Source organism: Pseudophryne corroboree, chromosome 1, assembly GCF_028390025.1.
Source record: "Pseudophryne corroboree isolate aPseCor3 chromosome 1, aPseCor3.hap2, whole genome shotgun sequence".
NCBI lineage: Eukaryota > Metazoa > Chordata > Amphibia > Anura > Myobatrachidae > Pseudophryne > Pseudophryne corroboree.
The window spans coordinates 452,234,063-452,250,275 of record NC_086444.1 but is presented as its reverse complement, the minus strand read 5'-3'; the positions used below and the strand labels follow the sequence as shown (position 1 = coordinate 452,250,275).

The window sequence follows — 16,213 nt, the reverse complement described above, 5'->3', positions numbered from 1 at the left end:
CCTCCGTACATGAGAATGTGGGTAAAAACAAACAATATATAAGTGAAAAAAAAGGGTATGAATGATGGAATGGGTAATAACATTGGAGTATATGATTGTGAATGTACAAAATGTGTAGGAAGGATAATAAACATAACTGTGGTTGTGAAACTGGAAATAAATGATAGAGATAAATGACGATGAAAAAGGGAGCAAAGGTAGGTAATGAACAAACTAGATGAATAAGAATATTGATAGATAAAAATATGAGCTAAGAGATATGTGTAAGTGAAGAAAATATATATGTAAATATTATATGAATACAATTATCTATATTTGGGTGAAAGAATATATATGTGGGTGAATATATATGTAAATGTGTGTGTAAGTGAATGAAGTAACTATAAAGTGAATGGGGTGCTAGATACTGAGAGCGACCATTGGGTGAATCACAGGTGAGTGATATGCAATGTAAGAGTATAAGCCAATAGGGGACAGGTGTTAGTCTAAGTGACAAAAAGTGTTAAACTAGGGCATGAATAACTATAGTGCCACGGGCTGGCAAATAATAGTATATATTAATATTAAAGGGTGAGGAATAGGCGGAAAAAGTGAGTGCACCCTGGGGGAGAAGGGTGATGCTGTGATTGGGAATCTATATACATGAGTGAAGGGAGTGAGTGTGGTGAGATAATTGGTGTCAAGCCAGTGTCAAGATGATGTGTAGGTAGAGTGAAAGTGCTGGTTACTGTTGGACATGAGTATAACGTGGAAGATATGGCTAAATAAAAAATGCCAAAATATACATATTAAAGCATGGGATAAATGTTGGATGAAAAAAGTTGGATGAAAAAAAGTTGAGGGGCCCAAGGAGTAATGAGGTTGTCTGAGGTGCACACCTCAGATATTGTGAGAACCAAAAGGGGAACCGGAGGAATTGGATAGGTCATGAGGATTGATTGTGATCATAGTTATAAGAATACGTTGTAATTAATATTCTCATTAAGGCCATTCGGTCGAAGTCCACCCAGCCTGAAAGTCCACTCGCTTTCTTTTTTCAAAAGTTCCTTGGTGACATCGCCACCCCTGATTCCCAGATGGATTTGCTCCAGACCAAAAATCTTAAGGTCCTTCTGGTGAGCCTTATGACGGGTATGAAAATGTCTGGCAACTGTAGTTATCTGCTTCATCCGGGCAAGGTCCATGGCGGCATTACGGCAGTTGCCAAGATGTTCCAAAGCTCTTTCTTTGAGTTTACGAGTTGTCATTCCTATATATCTGATGTTGCAACTGCATGTGATGCAATAAATGAGTGCTTGCGTGTCGCAGTTGAAAAATTGTTTGATCCTTATGGTCTTGCCATATCTGTCCACCACTGAATTGGTTTTCAGAATATGGGGGCAAGCTTTGCACTTGCCACAAGGGAAAGAGCCCGTCACTGTTGTGTGTGCTGGTATCCCGCTGGCCATGAAGTCCGTAATCTGACTTTGCGTGGGTGTCTTTTTAATGAAGTGGCTTCTGACCAAATGGTCTTTAATATTTTGCGACCTGCGCCAACTCATGTTGACTTTTGAGTCTATATAAGGTGATAGGTCCGCATCTGTCTGTAATATGGGAAGATGTTTTTCAATCGCCTGTTTTAGGAGTTTCCATTCAGGACAGAAAGTTCAGATAAACCTGATTTTGTTCTCATCCTTCTTACTCTTAGACTGGCGTTGTAAGATTAGAGTGTCTCTGCTGGTATAAAGTGCTTCTTTGCGGGCCCGCTTCAGCGAGCGCTTGCTGTATCCCCTCTCTCGGAGCCGATTGATCAGTTCAAGGCTCTTCACCTTATAGATCTCTAGCTCCGAGCAGTTTCGCCTCAGTCTCAAAAATTCCCCTTTGGGAATGTTCTCTATGGTAGGGGGAAAGTGTGCGCTGGTTTGAAGGAGAATACTGTTTGTAGCTGTTTCTTTTCTATAGAGTTCCGTTGCTACCGTGCCGTTTGGAGACTTGTAAATCCGTAGGTCCAGGAAGGCAACCATGTCTTTGCTAATTGTGTGTGTTAATTTAATGTTCAAGTTGTTACTGTTGAGAAGATGAAAAAATGATAGCAGGAGTTCCTCTGTGCCATCCCAGATAATAAAGATATCGTCTATGTATCTAAGCCAGATTAGCACATGTTCTGTATACTTGTCATTCTGTTCGTTAAAGACATGAGTTTGCTCCCATCTCCCCAAAAATAGATTGGCATAAGTCGGTGCGCAAGCTGCGCCCATGGCGGTGCCCCTAACTTGTAGGTAGAACCGATCCTGGAAGGTGAAATGGTTTTTCTCCAGTACAAATTTCAACAGATTGTAAAGTAATAAATTGAAATCATCATTCCCGCTGGAGTCCAAGAAGTATTTGGCTGCCTCTAAGCCCATCTGGTGATCGATACTGGTGTATAGGGCTTCCACGTCCAGTGTAGCTAATAGGAAATGCTCTTCAAAGTTGATATCTTGAATCTTGCGGAGCAAATCCGATGTGTCCTGTAAATAGGATGGCAGTTGTAATACAAACTCCCGAAGATGCAAGTCCAGGAAGCGGCTTGGTTGCTCCAGCTTAAGATCTGAACATCCATTTATGAGACCGCTGTCTCCAGTTGACCTATTAACACAGAGAGGGGATACAGCAAGCGCTCGCTGAAGCGGGCCCGCAAAGAAGCACTTTATACCAGCAGAGACACTCTAATCTTACAACGCCAGTCTAAGAGTAAGAAGGATGAGAACAAAATCAGGTTTATCTGAACTTTCTGTCCTGAATGGAAACTCCTAAAACAGGCGATTGAAAAACATCTTCCCATATTACAGACAGATGCGGACCTATCACCTTATATAGACTCAAAAGTCAACATGAGTTGGCGCAGGTCGCAAAATATTAAAGACCATTTGGTCAGAAGCCACTTCATTAAAAAGACACCCACGCAAAGTCAGATTACGGACTTCATGGCCAGCGGGATACCAGCACACACAACAGTGACGGGCTCTTTCCCTTGTGGCAAGTGCAAAGCTTGCCCCCATATTCTGAAAACCAATTCAGTGGTGGACAGATATGGCAAGACCATAAGGATCAAACAATTTTTCAACTGCGACACGCAAGCACTCATTTATTGCATCACATGCAGTTGCAACATCAGATATATAGGAATGACAACTCGTAAACTCAAAGAAAGAGCTTTGGAACATCTTGGCAACTGCCGTAATGCCGCCATGGACCTTGCCCGGATGAAGCAGATAACTACAGTTGCCAGACATTTTCATACCCGTCATAAGGCTCACCAGAAGGACCTTAAGATTTTTGGTCTGGAGCAAATCCATCTGGGAATCAGGGGTGGCGATGTCACCAAGGAACTTTTGAAAAAAGAAAGCGAGTGGACTTTCAGGCTGGGTGGACTTCGACCGAATGGCCTTAATGAGAATATTAATTACAACGTATTCTTATAACTATGATCACAATCAATCCTCATGACCTATCCAATTCCTCCGGTTCCCCTTTTGGTTCTCACAATATCTGAGGTGTGCACCTCAGACAACCTCATTACTCCTTGGGCCCCTCAACTTTTTTTCATCCAACTTTTTTCATCCAACATTTATCCCATGCTTTAATATGTATATTTTGGCATTTTTTATTTAGCCATATCTTCCACGTTATACTCATGTCCAACAGTAACCAGCACTTTCACTCTACCTACACATCATCTTGACACTGGCTTGACACCAATTATCTCACCACACTCACTCCCTTCACTCATGTATATAGATTCCCAATCACAGCATCACCCTTCTCCCCCAGGGTGCACTCACTTTTTCCGCCTATTCCTCACCCTTTAATATTAATATATACTATTATTTGCCAGCCCGTGGCACTATAGTTATTCATGCCCTAGTTTAACACTTTTTGTCACTTAGACTAACACCTGTCCCCTATTGGCTTATACTCTTACATTGCATATCACTCACCTGTGATTCACCCAATGGTCGCTCTCAGTATCTAGCACCCCATTCACTTTATAGTTACTTCATTCACTTACACACACATTTACATATATATTCACCCACATATATATTCTTTCACCCAAATATAGATAATTGTATTCATATAATATTTACATATATATTTTCTTCACTTACACATATCTCTTAGCTCATATTTTTATCTATCAATATTCTTATTCATCTAGTTTGTTCATTACCTACCTTTGCTCCCTTTTTCATCGTCATTTATCTCTATCATTTATTTCCAGTTTCACAACCACAGTTATGTTTATTATCCTTCCTACACATTTTGTACATTCACAATCATATACTCCAATGTTATTACCCATTCCATCATTCATACCCTTTTTTTTCACTTATATATTGTTTGTTTTTACCCACATTCTCATGTACGGAGGGTGGGCGGGGCATTCTGACCCCTCCCCTAATGCCCCTTAGCAATTACTAGGACACGTCAGTAATCTTATGCCAGCCTCCCTAAGTCTTCCGCTTCTGTCACACAGACGCGGGTATCCTAGCAACCGGACAAACTGAGAGTGGGCGGAAGTTCGGATGACAGCTTCCGCCCACACTCACCAGCGCTACGCGACCGTTCAGACGCGATTACCCAAATAGGACGGGAGCATATCCCGCAACCCTAACGACACTCAGTCTACTATACCCCGTCGTCTTCGGATCACAGTGTCATGTATGTCCCTAATGCGACAACATACTTAGGGCGGAAGTGAGAAGTGCTACTTCCGCCCCTCTCAGTTCATTTTACCTTCCCCAGTATAACCCGCCCGTATGACCTACTTGTAAGGCCCTGGATTGGACCATATGCCTAATACACATCCGCCCACACGATCAGGTATTGGCTGACAACAATCACTCAGGGTTTTTAAACACCCAGTTATGGAGACACTAAGGAGCTGTTCAGGATGGAAGTGAACAAGCCCGAGACCGGGTGAAACGCGTTTTCCTGCATTCCTACAAGCACCCGACCTGTCTGACACTTGGAGTGGTGATGTTGATCATTGTTGTACCATATTTATTGCTAAGATTAAGCACCTTTGCTACAGTGCAGAAATTGCTCTAAGCTATATTGCTGGTGCTTCCAGCCCTAGTATAATGTGCCACAACTCATCTCTCACACCCAAGTATAAATAGGTTAGGTGCGGTGTGACTCTGCATGTACTCTGCCCTTGGTAATCTCAAATTGTGTATAGCATACTCTCGTGAAGCTTTCTCACCATTGAGAGAAGCGTACAGGGGTATTTCTTTCCTGTGCCTCAGGTATAGCCCTGTGTCACAAATTAAGATCTGTCCTGATATGTGACACTGTTGATTGTTATATAAATCTAAAGTGCACTACCAACGAGATACACATATTTTTCCTGCAAGCACCCGACCTGTCTGACACTTGGAGTGGGGATGTTGATCATTGTTGTACCATGTCTATTGCTAAGATTTAGCACCCTTGCCACAGTACAGAAATTGCTATGAGATATATTGCTGGTGCTTCTAGCCCTAATACAATGTGCCACACTCATCTCTCACACCCAAGTGAAAAAAGGATAGGTGTGGTGTGATCCTGCAAGTATTCTGCCCTTGGTAATCTCAAATTGTGCATCGCATGCTCTCGTGAAGGTTTCTCACCTCTGAGAGAAGTGTACAGGGGTATCTCTCTCCTTTGCCTCAGGTTTAGCCCTGTGCCAATAATTGAGTTCTGTCCTGATATGGGACATTCTGCTCATATCAACTGTGAAATCTAAGGTTCTGGGGCACGTCATAAATTTGTCTATCGAACTGTTGACTGTCATATGAATCTAAAGTGCACTACTAACAAGATACATATATATTTTATCTTGACACCATTCATGAGATATGTTTCTCCATCTCTGGTGGTTATTTGCTTTCTAACACCTGTCATTGTGTTGTATCTTTGGACCAGGATCTGGCAGTAATCATACACCTGAGGTAACCCCCTGGGGACCTACAGTTAATGTGTAAACAACCTTCTTTTTTGCCTTTTTCTCTTCCCATCCCAGAATCACACACACATCTCTCCTCCAACTGTTCTTTCTTCTGTGAACTCTCATCCACGATTCAGAGGAGCGTGTCCCCTCAGGAGATACGCTTCCTCTGTCTAACGTGGACAGCAGATTCACACTTTTTTCACTTTCCTGTCACTTCTCTCCTTTCTCAGTACGTATTTCCAGCATTCATCTTTTCAAGGCGGATTCAATCCTCCTATTTCGGTGCACTCTCATTGGTACTATAGGTTTGAACTCTCCTACGACCATACCCCTACGTTCACGCCCAATCTCGTCCTATCTTGGAAGCTAAACGCAGGTGGGCTGGGTCAGTACCTAGACGGGCGACCACTAGGGAATACCCAGTGAAGTAGGAAACTCCCCTTCCTGTAGAAAAGATACCAACAGCAGTATCACCACTTATACTTTATTTTCTTACTTCTTCTTTTTACTCATTACGTAGGCAATTGTTTAGAAGTGTTACCAAGTGTATGGGCTCTCCCACTTCACGATTGTAACCCAATCAGGGCTGCATTAATACAAACACAGTTTGTACAGATCTTGGGCAGAGGGAAGTAGCTTAATTTATAGCCAACTTCCGACATGCAATTATCTAGGAATAATTAAGATCTGAACATCCATTTATGAGACCGCTGTCTCCAGTTGACCTATCAACACCTACTCCATCTCCAACCTGTCGTGTTTAACCCCCATGTACTTTAAAGAGTAGAAATAAATATTGTACTGGTATTACTCCTCTAATATTTTACTTATCAATTAATAGATAGTTAACACAAGAGTGCGCCCAAACAAGAGTCATACTTTTTCTTCTATACATGTACATAGGAAGGGGGTAACGTCTAAACATTACCACCGTATTTGGAAAAAATATGTTTCCTGTTGTGAATCCAGAAAATTTCCTGCGGTGGATTTTCAACTCGGACGTTTTCTCCTTTTCCTGCAAGCAGGATTGGATATGGGCCTGAGATTGGGCTCCATCAAGGTCCAAATCTCTGCCTTGTCCATCTTTTTTCAAAAGCAATTGGCTGTCCTTCCTGAGGTTCAGACCTTTTTGAAAGGGGTTCTGCACGTCCAACCTCCTTTTGTGGCGCCAACGGCACCCTGGGATCTAGATGTGGTGTTGCAGTTCCTACAATCAACTTGGTTTGAGCCTCTACTGGAGGCTGACATCAAGTTTCTCACGTGGAATGCAGTCACTTTGTTGGCCTTGGCTTCTGCTCGACGCGTGTCGGAATTGGGTGCTTTATCTTGTAAAAGCCCTTATCTGATCTTTCATGAAGACAGGGCGGAACTTAGGACTCGTCCGCAGTTCCTGCCTAAAGTTGTATCGGCTTTTCATATCAACTAGCCTATTGTGGTGCCAGTGCCTACTGACTCCTCAATTGCTTCAAAGGCCTTGGATGTTGTGAGGGCTTTGAAGATATATGTGCACAGGACAGCTCGTCATAGGAAAACTGACTCTCTGTTTGTCCTCAATGATCCCAAGAAAATTGTGTGTCCTGCTTCGAAGCAGTCGATTTCACACTGGATCAGGTTCACTATCCAGCATGCCTATTCTACGGCAGGATTGCCGTGTCCGAAATCGGTTAAGGCCCACTCTACTCGTAAAGTGGGTTCTTCCTGGGCGGCTGCCCGGGGTGTCTCTGCACTACAGCTTTACCGAGCTGCTACTTGGTCTGGTTCGAACAAGTTTTACAAGTTCGACACTTTGGCCTCTGATGACCTCAGGTTTGGTCAAGCGGTCTTGCAGGAGCCTCCGCGCTTTCCCTCCCATTCTGGGAGCTTTGGTACATCCCCATGGTACTAATATGGACCCCAGCATCCTCTGGGACGTAAGAGAAAATAGGATTTTAATTACCTGAAACGGTAAATCCTTTTCTCGTAGTCCGTAGAGGATGCTGGGCGCCCGCCCAGCGCTTCGTTTTCCTGCTTTGGTTGTATAGTTCAGTTCTACCTGGTTCCTAGGTAAGTTCTGCATTGTTTACTGTTTCAGTACTGTTTCAGCTGTTGCTGTGTTTTTCCGGCTTGTTAGCCGAGTTTGTCTGTTGTGTGAGCTGGTATGAATCTCGCCACTATCTGTGTATTTCCTTCTCTCGAAGTATGTCGTCTCCACGGGCACAGTTTTCTAGACTGAGTCTGGTAGGAGGGGCATAGAGGGAGGAGCCAGCCCACACTATTAAACTCTTAAAGTGCCAATGTTTCCTGGTGGACCCGTCTATACCCCATGGCACTAATATGGACCCCAGCATCCTCTACAGACTTCGAGAAAAGGATTTACCATTTCAAGTAATTAAAATCCTATTATAGTTTTTACCTCTGACCGATGGACACTTCTGTTTGCTGCAGGACTGAATCATGAAGTGCAGCTAGCACGAGCGTCCGCTCCAACTTCACTTCTGAAAAAAAAAGAACAAGCGGGTTCTATGACGGAACCACGGCCACAGGTCTTTTGGCCGTGGAATACGTTGCATGGCTGTTGGGTGTTGTGGGTGGGTGTTAGAAATGAGTGAATGTGCAAAGTTTAGGTTTAGAGAGATTTTTTTTTTTTGGGGGGGGGGCTGTTTACAGAAATCTTGTGCAGAGAGTAATGTGTTTTGAGAGAATGGCTTACTTATTCTAGGCTGAGAATGGTCTTGTTGACGATGAGTCGATGGTACGAGAAGTAGTTGATGTGTGGCATGAGATCAACGCTGATGTTTCTAACGAAAGTCAAGTCGATGTATGTGTTTATACTTCATTCTTTTCTGTATCTATGGGGGTAATTCTGAGTTGATCGCAGCAGGAACTTTGTTAGCAGTTGGGCAAAACAATGTGCACTGCAGGGGAGGCAGTTATAACATGTGCAGAGAGAGTTAGATTTGGGTGTGGTGTGTTCAATCTGCAATCTAAATTGCAGTGTAAAAATAAAGCAGCCAGTATTTACCCTGCACAGAAACAAAATAACCCACCCAAATCTAACTCTCTCTGCAAATGTTATATCTGCCTCCCCTGCAGTGCACATGGTTTTGCCCAACTGCTAACAAAGTACCTGCTGTGATCAACTCAGAATTACCCCCTATTTCCCATACATCCTAGAGGATGCTGGGGATGCTTCAAGAACCATGCTGGTGATGCTTCAAGAACCATGGGGGGTATAGACGGGATCCACAGGAGACATGGGCACTTTAAGACTTTAAAATGGGTGTGAACTGGCTCCTCCCTCTATGCCCCTCCTCCAGACTCCAGTTAGATTCTGTGCCCAGAGGGACTGGTCACACACAGGGGAGCTCTACTGAGTTTCTCTGAAAAAAACTTTATGTTAGGTTTTTTTATGTTCAGGGAGCACTGCTGGCAACAGGTTCCCTGCATCGTGGTACTGAGGGGAGAGAAGTCAGACCTACTTCTAGGAGTTCAAAGGCTTTGCTTCTTAGGCTACTGGACACCATTAGCTCCAGAGGGTCCGATCACTTGGTCCGCCTAGCTGCTCGTTCCCGGAGCCGCGCCGTCACCCTCCTTGCAGAGCCAGAAGAAAGAAGCCGGGTGAGTAAAAGAAGAAACGAAGACTTCAGTGACGGCAGAAGACTTCAGTGTTGAGGTACTGCGCAGCGGTCGCGCTGCGCGCCATGCTCCCACACACACACAGCTGCACTTGCAGGGCACAGGGGGGGGGGGCGCCCTGGGCAGCATGAATACCGAAGTCTTAAAACTGGCAAATACATATATTAAAAGTGCCTAGGCACTAAATATAGATCCCCCGCCAGTATAAATATATGGATTTGAGCGGGACTGAAGCGTGCCGGTGAGGGGGCGTGACTTAGCCCTCACAGCTCTAACCAGCGCCATTTTCTCTTCACAGAAGCTGCAGAGATGCTGGCCCTAACCTCCACACTGCTGTACAAGTAACAGGGTGCAAAAAGGGGGGGGGGGCACAGTAGATTTGGTGCTATTATCTTTATTATAAAAGCGCTAATAACAAGTCTGAGGCATTGTATATAAAGTTTCAGTACCGGGATAGGCGCTGGGTTGTGAGCTGGCAAACACCTTCTGTGTCTTTCTAACAGGCTTTGCTGTGGGGTCTGTCCCCTATAGCCCAGTGTGTGGTGTCGGTATATGTATGTGTCGACATGTCTGAGGCTGAGTGCTCTTCCCAGGAGGAGGCCGGAGTGGGGACAGAAAAGACTGTGGGAGTGACCGTGTCGGCACCGCCGACTGCTGAGTGGGTAAATATGTTGAGTGTTTTGAATGCAAATGTGGCTCGGTTGACTAAGAGATTAGATAAATCAGAGTCTAAGAACCAGACATGGAGGAAATCCATGGAAGATGCATTGTCACAAGCTCAAACCTCTTCGGGGTCACAGAAACGTACATTTACCCAGATAGCAGAGACAGATGCCGACACGGACTCCGATTCCGGTGTCGACTATAGTGATGCCAGATTAAATCTTAAACTGGCCAAAAGTATTCAGTACATGATTGTGGCGATAAAAGACGTATTACATATCACGGAGGACCCTACTGTTCCTGATACTAGGGTCTGTATGTTTAAAGGAAAGAAACCTGAGGTTAAGTTTCCTCCCTCTCATGAACTGAACGCTCTTTTTGAACAGGCTTGAGAAAATCCTGAAAGGAAGGTACAGGTTCCCAAAAGAATTCCAGTGGCATATCTGTTCCCCTCTGGGGACAGGGAAAAGTGGGAGTCAACCCACTCGGTGGACAAAGCGCTATTTCGTCTGTCCGAGAAGGTGGCGCTTCTGTCTACGGACACGGCTGCCTTAAAGGATCCTGCGGATCGTAAGCAGGAAAATACACTAAAATCCATTTATGTCACTACAGGTTCGCTACTCAGGCCTGCCGTTGCTTCGGCATGGGTGAGTAGCGCTATTGAAAAATGGGCAGATAACTTGTCATCTGAGATAGATACCCTAGACAGGGATAGCGTGCTTTTGACTCTGGGTCATATCAGGGACGCTGCAGCATATTTAAAAGAAGCTGCAAGGGATATTGGCCTCTTGGGATCAAGGGCCAATGCCATGGCTGTCTCTGCTAGAAGGGCTTTGTGGATTCATCAATGGAATGCTCGAAGAAGACTATGGAGTCTCTACCGTTTAACGGTAGTGTCTTGTTTGGTGAAGGCCTCACTGACCTGGTATCTACGACTACCGCGGGTAAGTCGTCATTTTTACCTTATGTTCCTGCACAACAAAAGAAAACGCCCCATTATCAGATGCAGTCCTTTCGGCCCAATAAATAAAAAAAAAGGACAAGGGTCCTCCTTCCTTGCTGCAATAGGTAGAGGACGGGGAAAGAGGTCACAGGCTGTGGCAAGTTCCCAAGAGCAGAAGTCCTCTCCGGCTTCTACCAAATCCACCGCATGACGCTGGGGCTGCTCTGCGGGAGTCCGCACCGGTGGGGGCACATCTCAAACTCTTCAGCCAGGTCTGGGTGCGCTCGGACCTAGATCCTTGGATATTAGAAATAGTAACCCAAGGGTACAAATTAGAGTTTCAGGACCTGGCCCCTCACCGATTTTTCAAATCGGCCTTACCAGCTTCTCATCTAGAAAGGGAAATGGTATGCGCAGCGATACTAAAGCTCAGGTCATTGTCACGGTACCCCCGTCACAACGGGGGGAAGGTTTTTATTCGAGTCTGTTTGTGATCCCGAAGCCGGATGGCTCAGTCAGACCGATTCTGAACCTAAAATCCCTAAATTCTTTCTGAAAAGGTTCAAATTCAAGATGGAATCTCTCCGAGCAGTTATCTCCAGTCTGGAGGAGGGGGATTTTATGGTGTCGGTCAACATAAAGGATGCTTACTTACACGTTCCCATATATCCTCCACATCTGGCATACCTGAGGTTTACGGCTCAGGATTGTCATTACCAATTTCAGACGTTGGCGTTTGGTCTGTCCACGGCACCACAGATTTTCACCAAGGTTATGGCGGAAATGATGGTTCTCCTGCGCAAGCAGGGAATAACAATTATCCCGTACTTGGACAATCTCCTCTGACAATGTCTATAATATTTGTCCTATTAAAAACACGTTAAAGGTTAAAGAACACAGTACGCAATTGGCGCAAAAAGTACCGCAAGGGTACTCCCTTAACTATACCTTAAGGAATGTACTTATACTGTAAACATTTGTGCAGTGACAATGTGTAGATGTAATGCAGTGTAACCTTGTTAGCTTAAAAGCTGTATGAGCGACTATGACGCTCTGAGAACCTTTATGCATTTATAATAATCAATCAAATACCGGTCTAAGGTTCTAACGCCTTTAGTGAGAGAATGAACGTTCAAAAAGAATAATACAATACAAGCTATACACTACCAAAATAACATAGAATATCTAACCAAGTAACTAACATATAATACAATAAAGACACAAGTACGTTTAAGGGGGAGGGGAGAGAGAATGGCTAACAATAACAATAAGACAGTATGGTTATATGGCTGCAGAGGAACTTACACATGTGAGGAACAATCGCTGCGCAGTTAGTCAATGCTGAGAATCTTTGTGGAGAAAATACTTGAGCTTACCCAGGCTGCCTGTCCCTATATACACAACACCCAGCAACACAATTGTCCCTACAATGCCGCATGGGGCAGAAGCTAGACTCCATTTTGGGAATAACCTCCCATGATTCCAAAGACTGCACCACATGGCTGAAAGGGGGAGGGGAAAACACCCAGCAGCAGCCATTTTACTCAAACCAACTAATCTTATTCCACATTCCAATCCAACTTCCTAGAACCATCTTATTGCATACAGTCCATGTTACATGAATCACCAGATCACAATGTAACCACACATCCCAGCATGCCATTGCTACAGAACCCATATTCACAAGTAACTGCATGGCGGTATTCATGATTGACAAGATATATTATAACAAACCAGCACAATCTATTTTAAATCACCATAGGCAAACAAATACCACAAATGCTATGCTACAGGTTGTCTAATGTCCCAGCTACCATCACAGATTCCCAGATCTATCACACAAACAAGTTACAATATCCTATTTAAACCAGCACCATTGACCTTAAAGCAATCTGTCTATATTTCCTTATCTAGCCATGTGAATTCTATACTTAGCCTTCCGCTTGGAGGTCAGTCCTAGGGATGAAGCAGCCATGCTGCTGGGTGCCAGGTAGCTGTGTGAGTGAGTGAGCCCTGTGATTTCCAGTGGATAATATCATACCTGCATTCCAGCTGTGGGGGTGTGTCAACCACAGGAAGTGTGTCTTTCACAGTATGTGAGCTAGCTGTATCAGTGGCCTTGGTTATGCAAAACGATGGGTGATGACTAACACATTCCTGTCTTGTGGGAAGCTATTGTTTGGCGAATACAAAACAAAACCCTGTCTCTGGGTTTTGTTCGATATTCATGATGTCCACTTTCAGTTGAGACAATGACATCTCAGCAATCATTCTTCTGGAGACAAATCCAGCCCCATTTCATAAACACAGGTGTTGGCCCTCCTCATTGAGTCTCAAAGCTCAGTGTAATTAAAGGCTATTGTACTCCGTCTGCGGGAAAGATACTGATTTGGAATACAATTAATCTTCAATTACTATTCCTGTGCTTAACTATGCATATGAACATGTGAAGCCCTCCCAACATGCAAGCTATTGTTTGGGGAATCTCTAAGGTCAAAGAGCCATCTTTAATATACCATACTTTGCTGAACTCAGGGGAATATTAACTTATAAAATACATTATTTTGATTTAAATATGCCGCGTGCACACACACATGAAGTGCATATATGGCAACGTGCAGCGTGATATTTTTCTGACTTTGACAGTCCACCCTTTGGCAGTCACCAATAACTGCCACTTCCTAAAACATTTCAAAAAGAGAAAAATATATGTCATATGTAAATACATTTCTATGATTGGGTAAGGGAGGAGAGAAGAAGGTAGGAAAAGGGTATGACCTAGTGAGATAGCAGAAGCATGCGTGTATGAATCCATGTTTGGGGGGTCATGTATCATCGTGCCGTACGTGTTTTAAATCAAGCTTCGAGGTATTGCGAAGTATACATTTGAATTCCTTCTTATCCCGTATTAAGGGTCTGTGGATGGGCTGTCAAACTTTACCGAGCTCTTTTTGGCTTTTGGTTGTAACAAAATGGGGGAGCACATCTTAGTTGATGATACATGAATGGGGGGATATGTGATTGCTGATATCTGTGCCTGTATTCCCTATCGACTATGTGTGGCATTACCTGAAGGTTGTAGAAATGAAGATAAAGAACAATTATGGTAAATGCAGTGGTATTCTATGTCAGGTTAATGAACATTTGTCGGCTGAAGTCTTGTCTGGTATCTGTTGAATGCAGTCTTCTTTGGGCTTTTGCCAACGAGTGCGAGCAAAAGCTTTGTCAATGTCCATAGACTTACAAAAGTGTTGGGCTAGCGTAAATTTAAAATTTCTAGGGAAACTGGGGGTCTATGGCATAGTTCATCAATTATCTGTGTACAAGGTTGTCAAAACTTCTTCTTTAATCCATCAGTTGTCTGTATACAGGCTCGTCAAATTCCTCGTCCAAGTGGGTCTTTTTTCCTTGGAGAAAACGGAAAAACAGGTGAAAGAAACGGACCGTATAATCGCATTTTCATCACATCATTGTCTCTACCGTTGGGTCATAAATCAAATCCATTGGAATTACAATTTCCTCACTCCTTAGACTCATTACCCTGGTACTACGTTTGCACTTCATTAAAGCCTGACCGCATCTAAATATCAAGCCAATCGATATGACAACACCTAAGATACATAGAAGAAACTTCCCTACATCCATTATGACTCCTTGAGCCCATTCTCCTAAACCAGAGAACCAATTTCGCGGGTTCAACCATGACACCCAACCAGTCAGCTCATTACCCACAGCAGCAAGGGTGAGATTGTGTCTCCTGCGAAATTCCCACTTTAATTGGAGAATATCGTCCATCTTTTGGTCTATGACCTCGACCGGGTCCTCAGTGCTATTCGTAATATATGTGCAGCATTTCACGCCGTACTGCGTTGCCAGTGTGACACAATATCCACCTGTCACTGCTGTGAGATAATTAAGAACCATTCTATGCTGAACCAGTTCTGTTTTATAAGCTTGAAACTCCCTTCCGGTGTATCTAAAAGTGTCATCATACATTTCTGTGATATTATCTAACAAATTAGCAAGCGCGGATATATATTTATAATTCAGCACTCCTCTAGCGGTGCGAGTGAAATCTAACGCGAGTAGAACCTGAATCCCGGTGGATTCGTGGATCATGTCAGAGGCCGGATGCTCTGTCCTTTCTGTCAGTTGCCTTTTAACGACGTGCTCGTAATGAGTGTGAGTATAAGGAGCTTGGGCACCATGGTGTATATCTTTCATTTTGGCATGTGATACAGTCATTACTTCAGGCAGTACTTTTCCAATATAACACAATCCTTCTGAGTTTGGGGCAAGCCGCTCATACGCCTTTCTCCCGCATGTGAAATATGCATCATCGGGGAGAACATATGGGACGGAGTAGGACATAACCATATTAAACATCTTCCATGTGAAATCTCCTAACCCTAATTCTCCCATCTGTCTAGTACACGTATCTGTTTGTACGATATGTGCACAGTATCCTGGTGATACCTCTCCAACTCTCGTAATCCTACTTCCTAGGGTATACCTATATCGGAATGATTTTCCACTACCGGCTATGTGGCGTATAAGTTCTGTATCTGTTGGCATTCTATCGGCTCTATGTGAAAAGGTCATGGTTTTGTTATTCCATGACACTTCCCAATTTCCCGGCTTTCGGGGATTGGAAATGTTAAAACATACTAGGGGTCTATCCACATGATATTGGTGGAGCTTCAAACTAGGAGGACTAGAGATATTAAACCTCCTGTCCACCGGCCTCCCACCACTTAGCTCAAGTACCTCCCCTATCGTTAAAAGGAAATGGTACTAGTCCTGGCTTGCTGTGGCCTTGAGACACTTGAGAGCATACCCAACAATCTGTCTGATTTAACACTTTACCCACTAAGGAGTGATAGTCACTCAATGGGTGCCGGTCCATGTTAATGTTAAAACTGGACTGACATTTCTTAATGCACCCATCCTCTACTACACTGTCACAGAGTCTACAGATACAGTTCTCTTTTCAGCTAACAATCCTTCACAATGTTTACAAATAACATGGCTGCTAGATC

General features: G+C 43.8%; 1 protein-coding gene and 1 pseudogene across 3 annotated transcripts in view; both read left to right on the top strand.

The window, feature by feature from the left end:
- Nucleotides 1-16,213, top strand: part of RNF212B (ring finger protein 212B) — a 368,589-nt gene that overhangs the window by 177,116 nt on the left and 175,260 nt on the right. The gene's annotated exons all lie outside the window — the stretch shown is intronic.
- LOC134950455 (5S ribosomal RNA) lies at nt 6,269-6,387 on the top strand (annotated as a pseudogene).